Here is a 9,451-nt window from a genome sequence, read left to right as displayed (position 1 = left end):
ACATCTCGGAACAATGTTCTAGCGCCATGCCAAATGTGTCCGAAAAAGAAGAGCAAAGCAAAGGTAGCATGACCAAAAGTGAACCAACCCCTTGGACTGCTGCGAAAAACACCATCAGATTTCAAAGTAGCCCGGTCTAATTCAAAAATTTCCCCTAATTGAGAACGCCTCGCATATTTTTTTACAGTAGCAGGATCAGAATAACTTACTCCATTAAGTTCGCCACCATAGAACTCCACCGTTACACCTACTTGTTCAACACTATATTTGGATTCTGCTCTTCTAAAAGGAACGTCTGCTCTAACAATTCCCTCCTCATCTACCAAAACAACCGGAAATGTTTCAAAAAAAGTAGGCATACGGCGTACAAAAAGCTCACGTCCTTCTTTATCTCTAAAGACGGGATGTCCTAACCATCCAACAGCTATTCCATCCCCATTGTCCATTGAGCCTGCTCTGAATAATCCCCCTTTTGCCGGATTATTACCAATATAATCATAAAAGGCTAATTTTTCGGGAATTTTAGACCAAGCTTCTGATAAACTAAGATTTTCGGCTAAACCATTGCTAACTCTTCGATATATTTCTTGCTGAAAGTATCCCTGATCCCACTGATAACGAGTAGGCCCAAATAATTCGATTGGGGTCGTTGCTGACCCATACCACATAGTTCCAGCAACTACGAAAGCTGCAAAAAAAACAGCAGCGATACTACTGGAAAGTACAGTTTCAATATTGCCCATACGTAATCCTTTATATAGACGTTGAGGCGGACGGACACTAAGATGGAATAAGCCCGCTAATATACCCAATGTACCCGCAGCAATATGATGAGAAGCTATTCCCCCCGGAACAAAAGGATCAAAACCTTCTGCACCCCACGCTGGATTTACAGCTTGTACTTTTCCAGTTAGTCCATAAGGATCGGATACCCATATCCCAGGACCATACAAACCCGTTACATGAAATGCCCCAAAGCCAAAGCAAGCCACCCCTGCAAGAAATAAATGAATTCCAAAGATCTTGGGCAAATCCAAAGAGGGTTTTCCCGTCCGCTCATCAGAGAATATTTCTAGGTCCCAATATACCCAATGCCAGATCGCTGCCAAGAAACACAAGCCAGAAAACACAATATGCGTACCTGCCACACCTTCATAACTCCAAATACCCGGATTTGTTACAGTTCCTCCTGAAATACTCCAACCACCCCACGAATCCGTTATTCCTAAACGAGTCATGAAGGGAATTACGAACATACCTTGTCTCCACATTGGATCCAGAACAGGATCAGAGGGATCAAAAACTGCTAATTCGTATAAAGCCATTGAGCCAGCCCAACCAGAAACTAGAGCTGTGTGCATTATATGCACCGCAAGCAATCGACCCGGATCATTCAATACGACAGTATGAACACGATACCAAGGCAAACCCATGGAAATACCCCTTTAGCAAAGAAAAATAGACACGATGTCGCTTTATTTTATCGCATTGAAAAAGACTATCCATATCCTATGTACCTAACCCTTCTAGGGGATTCTGTGTCAGAAAGCGCGAATATTTATTTCATTCCATTAAAAATAAGAAGCCAATTCTGTTCATAAGAAGAAAGAGAAGCAGATCTATTCTATACTCGATAAGTGCCAATATGCAATGGGTAACTTGGCCAATTTGGAAAAAACGAAGAATAGATCGCTACCCCTCTTTGTTTAGCATTCAAATCACCCATTCCCTTTTCTTTATTCAATCTGTCTTACATTCCTTATATGTATAACCTTTCAATCTACGTATTAATAGAATCTATAATATTCATATAGAATAAGAATAAAAATTAAGACAATAAACTGCGGATTCTTTCTTTCTGTTCCATTCTTACGTTTCCATATTAAAGTGTGGTTTTCTTACTTAAATTTAATAATATTAATCTAATATGCCCATTGGTGTTCCAAAAGTACCTTACCGGATTCCTGGAGATGAAGAAGCGACTTGGGTTGACTTATACAATGTTATGTATCGAGAAAGGACACTTTTTTTAGGTCAAGAGATTCGTTGCGAGATCACGAATCATATTACAGGTCTCATGGTATATCTGAGTATAGAAGATGGAATTAGTGATATTTTTTTGTTTATAAACTCCCCAGGCGGGTGGCTAATCTCAGGAATGGCTATTTTTGATACGATGCAAACGGTGACACCAGATATATATACAATATGCCTCGGAATAGCCGCCTCCATGGCGTCCTTCATTCTGCTTGGAGGAGAACCCACCAAGCGTATAGCATTCCCTCACGCGAGGATTATGCTTCACCAACCTGCTAGTGCTTATTATCGGGCAAGGACACCAGAATTTTTACTAGAAGTAGAAGAGTTACACAAAGTTCGCGAAATGATCACAAGGGTTTATGCAGTAAGAACAGGCAAGCCTTTTTGGGTTGTATCCGAAGACATGGAAAGGGATGTTTTTATGTCAGCAGACGAAGCCAAAGCTTATGGACTTGTCGATATTGTAGGGGATGAAATGATTGACAAGCACTGCGATACTGATCCAGTGTGGTTTCCAGAAATGTTTAAGGATTGGTAGTGTCCGGATTTCTTGTAAAGTTATTTCACAGCTAAATTCGTGTTTTCCTCGATTTAATAGAAAATAGAAAGACTTCATGATGAGCAATCATCAGGTTAAGATGGATCTAAACCAATCCATTTTTTTCTATATACATACAACATGCCGACGGTTAAACAACTTATTAGAAACGCAAGACAGCCAATACGAAATGCTCGAAAAACGGCCGCGCTTAAAGGATGCCCTCAGCGTCGAGGAACATGTGCTAGGGTGTATGTGCGACTCGTTCAGATCATGACTTCAAACAAATATAAAAAAAATTGAAGTATCCATGATTAGTACCAATGAATAGGATATAGCTTCTCTATCCTAGATTTCTATGGTATATGGAATTTATGGTTTCCTTTGGTGCAAATCCAATTATCTAAATTGGAAATAAGAAGCAATTCTCCCATTGGTAGCAAATGGTTATCCATTAAGCGGAGGAAATAGTAATAAAAAGAAAAAGGCTTATGCTCCTTTATCTTAAAAGAACGGACTAACAGGGTCAGCTACTTAGCCAACTTTCATAATTAAATACCGTCACTGTATGGATAACTCTTATTGTGAAAAGAGCTATTTACTCTATAATGGATAGGTAGAGCCAAAGAATGTGGACTATACAAGTTCGCAATACCTTTTGATGAAAGAAAGGGCTCCGGTGTATAGAGAGGGCCTCACCGTTTAAAAGGGAACCATAGAAACGATGGAACCCACTATTTTTTTTAGTATTATTAGAATGAATTTGTTATTTCGTATAGAAATAACTGAACGGAGTGGAATAAAAAATCGTGGTTGGGAAGGTTACTATAGCAAAAGCCATTGGAATTAATATTTTATATATCGGAATAATTAGTTTTGTTATTAATGAGAAAAAGGGTGGCTAAAAGAAGAGAAATCATTAGTTATTCATTAAGGTTAATTTGATTCAATGACCAGAGTTCCGCGAGGATATATAGCCCGGAGACGACGAACAAAAATGCGTTCATTTGCCTCAAACTTTAGAGGGGCTCATTTAAGACTTAATCGAATGATTACCCAACAGGTAAAAAGAGCTTTTGTTTCCTCTCATCGAGATAGAGGTAGGCAAAAGAGGGATTTTCGTCGTTTGTGGATCACTCGGATAAACGCAGCAACGCGGGTATATAAAGTATTCGATAGTTATAGTAAATTAATACACAACCTGTACAAGAAGAAATTGATTCTTAATCGTAAAATGCTTGCACAAGTAGCTGTATCAAATCCAAATAATCTTTACACGATTTCCAATAAAATAAAGATCATCAATTAAAGGTATAAATAAAGTAATATACTGGAATAATAAAAGATGAATTCCCGAGAGAGGGAACTCCGGGAAGATACAATAAATTAAGATTAAGTGGTAGGAATCAACGAGCTGGATTACTTTCTTTATAATATATATAGGTCTGGCCCTTTCGAATTCGAATAAAACATCAACAATCGGAACTTAAGTTCCGGTTGTTGTTTCTTAAATTTTGGTTGTTGTTTCTTAAGTTTCGATTGGAATTGTACTTTTGCGTTAATTGAGGAATATGTCTATTTTTTCTGGGTCTAGAACCTGTAATTATTGAAATTGACTGGGCTTGAAATTGCTTTTCGTTCTCATAGTTACGAAACGGTAAGAAAGATAAAATACGAGCCTGTTTTATAGCAAGAGTAATTAATCGTTGTTGTTTCAAGGTTAATCTATTTATTCGTCTCGATAATATTTTTCCTTGTTCACTAATAAATCTATTAATTAAACTCATGTTTCTATAATCAATTCGATCTCCCGGGCCAATCCGGGGACGCCTACGAAAAGGTTGTTTAGATTTACGAAAAGGTTGCTTGAATTTACGAAAAGTTTGCTTGGATTTACGAAAGGGTTGCTTGGATTTATTAAAAGTTTGCTTGGATTTACTAAAGGGTTGCTTAGATTTAAGAAAAGGTTGTTTAGATGTATACATGATTTATTCCTTATTTAAAATTTGAAAATTTGAAAATTCACTTCTTTATTTTATTAATTTAGGATCCAGAAGAAGTAGTTTTTCTTTGATCCATATCTTATTTGATTCATATTATAGTATATGAATACCCTCTATACATATGAAATAATATCTACCGGAAATCAGATGAGTTGATTTGTATTTTGTATTCTATACTATGTTTTCTTTATATATTAAATATGAAGTTCTTACTCTTTCTGTTGTTTGGAAAGATCAAACACACGATGTTCCTATTTCTTTATTTCGTGATGAGTCGTATGCTTGCGACAATAACGACAAAATTTTTTGAATTCTAATTGTCCGGGTGTATTGTGGCGATTCTTTTGAGTACTATATCTAGAAATCCCCGTCGATTCCTCATTGGCACCTTTTCGAACACAACTGATGCATTCCAAAATAACTCTGATTCTAACATCTTTTCCCTTGGCCATGAACCTCCTTTTCTTTTTGGATTGACTTAACTTAATTCTTCTACTTATTCTTTTATTCTTCTATTTTGAATCCGAAGAAGAAGAATAAAATTCATTAGAATAATTTTTTTTTATTCTTTAATTAAGTAATAAAAAATAGAGAAATAATTAAAGAATACAATCCTTGTCGAATTAGCAAAGATTTTGGTTCGAAATCCTTTCATTTAATTAGCCAGCCCCGCCTTTTCTATGCTCTGATTTCTGAGGCCTTATTTAGCTTGGGTACCCCTTTAAATTGAATTTCTATTTTCAAAAATGGGGTTTACCAAATTTTTAATGACTCTGAGGTTCAACCCAATCCATCTTTTCTTTCTTTTTCCTTCCGATACTAAAAAAAGATTGAAAAGGATCAAATTTTGTCATATCACGAAGAAATCTATCCCTCCCATAGCAATAACTAGAATTAAAAAAAAGGGAATGACAAAGCATCTGGGAATAAACGATTAATTTCTATCAATAAACCTGCTAAAGCACCAAACCATAGAGTACTTAGCACGGGTGCTACAGAGAGATATGTTTTTATATCCCGCATTGAAAATCCTCCTTCCTTGTTGGAATACATATATGATCATAAACTCTTGCCCAAGATTGTTATGCTATATATAAAATGAACCATATCGACGAAATTTTCCTATCCCTAAAAAAGAAAAAGATGACCCCTTCTTCCTATATATTACCAAGGAAAAGTAATCCTTCTTTTATAGGCGAAATTATATTGGATTTTATATGTATATAATTCCTTAATTATATGAGACCAAAAAGAAGAAATGACACGAGGGTTCTATATATAGATAGAGAAAGAAAGAAGAAGAAAATTATGATGTGGAAAAGAAGACAGGAATTGTGTACAATGGCATTGTACAACAATTTAATTTGGAAAAGGGATGTAGCGCAGCTTGGTAGCGCGTTTGTTTTGGGTACAAAATGTCACAGGTTCAAATCCTGTCATCCCTACCTATTACTTCTTTCTTCTTTATAGGCAGTAGCGACGAGATCAATTAAAGTAAAGTGGGTATAACTTGAATTTGTGGAGACTATACGTACGTGAGATACATTAGGAATAGAAAAAGATTTTCTTTTTGAATGAATGAAAGCGCTCTTAGTTCAGTTCGGTAGAACGCGGGTCTCCAAAACCCGATGTCGTAGGTTCAAATCCTACAGAGCGTGATTCCATCTATTTTATGTCGAAGCAGAGTAAAATAACTTAACAAAATTGAATTGTAACTCCAATTTCAATTTGACCTCCTCTCTGGTCTGGAGGAGGTCAATCAAAAAAAAAAAATGACTCAATCAAAGATCCAACTGATCCCCACGCCTGTATTGCAAATACGCAGTCACGAATAATCCCGCTAAAGTAATAGGAATTAGGCCTAAGACGATTCCAAATAGAAAAACTTCAATCATTTCGATTTGTTCGAGGGGATAAAAAAAGAGGTACGATCTATCCCTAAATAGTACTCTAAATTATCCACGAATCTCAATGACCAAGAAAAGAATTCCTAATTAGTCTGGAAAAGAGTCGTAGAATGCCAGGAATCCCAAAGAAAGATTTTTCTTTTCTGAATTATAATTATTCAGTCAATTCAAATAAGGCGTATCTTGTTCAAGCCAATAAATAGAGCTGGGGTTATAGTTAAAGCAGCCAGTAGAAAACCAAAATAACTAGTTAAAGTAAGCATGAAAGAGTTAAATTCCATTTATTTTTTTTTACTACACTACATATGTTGGTAAAGCATTTACCTAAGTTATGGAAAATTCATAATTCATCAGTTATTTTAGATAATACTAAAAAACAAGATAGAGTAAGATACAGAAGTGTAAAAGAAAGTGGATTCATCAGATGATACATGAGTCCCTAATTCCGAATCAAGAGATTTGTTGTGGAATTTGTCAATTGAGTAAAGTAATAATATTAAGAACTAGATCATCTAACCCCATTGAATGAAAAAAAGAAATTCAATTTTCAGGGAAATTTTTGAATAAGAGATAAATAAACAATTGAATTTGAAAAAAAAAACTTCTTTCTATTTTGGATAATTTCTTTTTCAATAGGACCCTCTTTTTGGAGTGAACGATCGAATATTCCCCTATTCCTTCTTATTTTAACTGATTGTATTCCATATGGAATAAGAGGAGAACAAAAGCATTCCACGACCTGCCAAGGGGCTGTTAAAAAAAAAAAAAAAAGAAAGCTCTTCCTTGAATTTACTTTATTTTTATTCCTTTTTCGAACTCCAACCAAAGTAGATTCGAAGACGAGTCACTTCAATTATCCTTTTAAGTTCTATTCTATCTTCTGTCTTTCCCTATTTCATCTCGTAAAGTTCCGCGCTCGCAGTTTGGTCAAGAAAGTTAGACCTAATCCAACAAACAATACAAGGATGAATTACGAATTATGAAAGGATAGATTTCACATATACTTGTCCTTGTATTGTGTCAGTATGAGAATATCCTTCCTAAATTATTTATCCAAACCTATTGATCATTAACTTAGATTTTCCCAAGATTTTGGCTGCTATTCCGAATTACTCTATTATTCCGAAGCCAATGAAAAGTAAGTAGAACCTACAAAAATGGGGTTTTCTATTGATGCCTTGAATAACATATAGCTTACCTATAGACAAAAAAAAAATAAAAAAGTAATTATGTTTCGGAACCAGGCAAAACCAGATTGCTGTGCCATAGGAAGGATAGCTATACTAATTCGGTATACTCAAAATACACCTTTGGTACAAAATTGACAATCTCACAAGGATGAAATATCAGTAATTTTCTATTTACTGGTCGATCCCATCTTTTACGGAATCAATTCCTTTTTTGAATGTACAAAAATTTTGGGAGTTCAGCATGTCTGGAAGCACGGGAGAACGTTCTTTTGCTGATATTATTACCAGTATTCGATACTGGGTTATTCATAGCATTACTATACCTTCCCTATTCATTGCGGGTTGGTTATTTGTCAGTACGGGTTTAGCTTATGACGTGTTTGGAAGTCCTAGGCCAAACGAGTATTTCACGGAAAGCCGACAAGGAATTCCGTTAATAACCGACCGTTTTGATTCTTTAGAACAACTCGATGAATTTAGTAGATCCTTTTAGGAGGCCCTCAATGACCATAGATCGAACCTATCCTATTTTTACAGTGCGATGGCTGGCTATTCACGGACTAGCTGTACCTACTGTTTTTTTCTTGGGATCAATATCAGCAATGCAGTTCATCCAACGATAAAACAAATTCCAACTATAGAACTATGACACAATCAAACCCGAATGAACAAAATGTTGAATTGAATCGTACCAGTCTATACTGGGGTTTATTACTCATTTTTGTACTTGCTGTTTTATTTTCCAATTACTTCTTCAATTGAGAGAAAGAAAGAGACTAATAAGAATTCTCTTATCCCATTTGGAAGGATACCATCCTTATAACTACCCATGACTGTTTTTGTCTCTAGCATGACCAATTGATAAAATGTGGAGGAAAGTAGGGGAAATGGCCGATACTACTGGAAGAATTCCTCTTTGGCTGATAGGTACTGTAGCTGGTATTGCTGTGATTGGTTTAGTAGGTGTTTTCTTTTATGGTTCATATTCTGGATTGGGTTCATCTCTATAGTAATCGGAGGGACCAGATTGTAAACATGAAAAAGTAGGAGCTTAGCGGGTCCTTACCCCCCTTTATCTGATTAGAGCGGAAAGGACCCGCGGAATTTTTATTTTACTCTTATAACGCGAATTGAATCTATTCGATTCACTCTTATGAAGCAACAAGAAAAAGAGATCACTCGAGGATCCAATATCTTATTCCACGAAGGAAGTATCCTGAAAATCCTTGATTTAGTTTCGAGTAATAAACTAATAAAACCTTAATCAAAACTATTCAACTAGCCTAAAAATAAAAAAACCTTCAATGGAAGAGTTTACTTTTTTTTTGCAAAATTTCTGTAAATTTGAAGTTGAACTTAATTAAACAAGCCAAGCAATTTGCTCACAATCACAAGAAATTTTTCCCCCGCCATATTTTCTTCCCCTCTGTTTGTCCACTACCTCGGCTAAACCTAAGCAAAAGAAAAAGAGGTCCAAGAGACAGACCCGAATAAAGAAGAAATAGTAATCTTTGACGAATTAGGAAGAAAAAGGATTCTTATTTTGATACAAGAAGAATCGGCACAAGAAAAAGGCTTTTTCTTGTGCCGAATAGACGATTAAGAAGACCTGCAATCCCTCCGAAAAAGAAGAAATTTTAATTTGATTGTTCTCGCCTTTGCCTTGGATTCTCTTCTTTTGCATGGGATATAAATAAGGAATTCCAGACATCTCATAAACAAAAAGCAGTCTAAACAAAAAAAGGATTTCCAAAATAGATCATAGATAATTCT

The 9,451-nt window shown here is 35.6% G+C and overlaps 2 non-coding genes across 2 annotated transcripts; both read left to right on the top strand.

Annotated features, from left to right (window-relative positions):
- Nucleotides 1-5,952: 5,952 nt before the first annotated feature.
- TRNAP-UGG (transfer RNA proline (anticodon UGG)) lies at nucleotides 5,953-6,026 on the top strand. The gene has a single exon. It is a non-coding gene; the product is annotated as a tRNA-Pro (tRNA).
- A 139-nt stretch (nucleotides 6,027-6,165) lies between these two features.
- Nucleotides 6,166-6,239, top strand: TRNAW-CCA (transfer RNA tryptophan (anticodon CCA)). Its single transcript has one exon. It is a non-coding gene; the product is annotated as a tRNA-Trp (tRNA).
- The last annotated feature ends 3,212 nt before the right edge of the window (nucleotides 6,240-9,451 follow it).

The sequence above is a fragment of the Triticum urartu genome, unplaced genomic scaffold (genome assembly GCF_056163025.1).
Source record: "Triticum urartu cultivar PI428250 unplaced genomic scaffold, HENAU_Tu73 scaffold873, whole genome shotgun sequence".
NCBI lineage: Eukaryota > Viridiplantae > Streptophyta > Magnoliopsida > Poales > Poaceae > Triticum > Triticum urartu.
This window is presented reverse-complemented; position numbering and strand designations above follow the sequence as displayed.